We start from the raw sequence: 1,340 nt of genomic DNA, 5'->3' as shown, positions 1-1,340 counted from the left end.
GCTGGACACTTGGTTGTTCGTCTTGATACCGTTTGCAACTAGTCCCTTCCCGAATCATGGGTACAGTTGACAGGACCATTCACTGGCGTTCACCGTAAGACTGGCATGGGACCTGTTACTTGCATAATCCTGGATCGCCAACTCAGACTATATGGCACCTAGCTCTTTTCCCTGTGGACGACCCTGCCCATCAGTTGTCTCTTTGTGAACAACCCTGGTGTGAGGAGGCCTATGGGACGATGCAGGAGATCATGGCTTGGGCAGCTCGACGAGACCTGTCGTAAGGAATTAGATATGGAGACTCGTCTCGAGGATCCTCGTGGCTGGAAGCGAAGGGTGGATGCCATACACCCCCGTCGGCGTTAGCCCCTTGATGATGATGATATATACACATACACACACACACACACACAACTTAAATATATATATATATACATATATATATTATATATATAATATATATATATATTGTATATAATATATATATATATATATATATATATATATTATAATATATATATATATATAATATATATATATATATATATATATATATATATATATACATATATATATATATATATACATATATATATATATATATATATGTATATATATATATATATATACATATATATATACATATATATATATACATTATATATACATATATATATACATAGATATATATATACATAGATATATATATACATATATATATTATATATATATATATATATATATATAATACATATATATATACTATATATATACATATATATATACATATATATATATATATATATATATATATATATATATATTTAAGTGTGTGTGTGTGTGTGTGTGTTTGTATATATCATCATCATCAAGGGGCTAACGCCGACGGGGGTGTATGGCATCCACCCTTCGCTTCCAGCCACGAGGATCCCTCGAGACGAGTCTCCATATCTAATTCCTTACGACAGGTCTCGTCGAGCTGCCCAAGCCATGATCTCCTGCATCGTCCCATAGGCCTCCTCCACACCCAGGGTTGTCTCACAAAGAGACAACCTGATGGGCAGGGTCATCCACAGGGAAAAGAGCTAGGTGCCCATATAGTCTGAGTTGGCGATCCAGGATTATGCAAGTAACAGGTCCCATGCCAGTCTTACGGTGTAACCGCCAGCTGGACATGTGGTCCTGTCAACTGTACCCCATGATTCGGTGAAGGGACTAGTTGCAAACGGTATCAAGACGAGACTCCAAGACACTGGATAGTGTCCAGGTTTCGCTTCCATAGAGAAAACTGGCAGTATCAAGGCCTTGAAGACATATAGCTTGGTCCTTCTGCATAGGTT

This window comes from Penaeus monodon, chromosome 2, assembly GCF_015228065.2.
Source record: "Penaeus monodon isolate SGIC_2016 chromosome 2, NSTDA_Pmon_1, whole genome shotgun sequence".
Classification (NCBI taxonomy): domain Eukaryota; kingdom Metazoa; phylum Arthropoda; class Malacostraca; order Decapoda; family Penaeidae; genus Penaeus; species Penaeus monodon.
Note: the sequence above shows the minus strand (reverse complement) of the source record.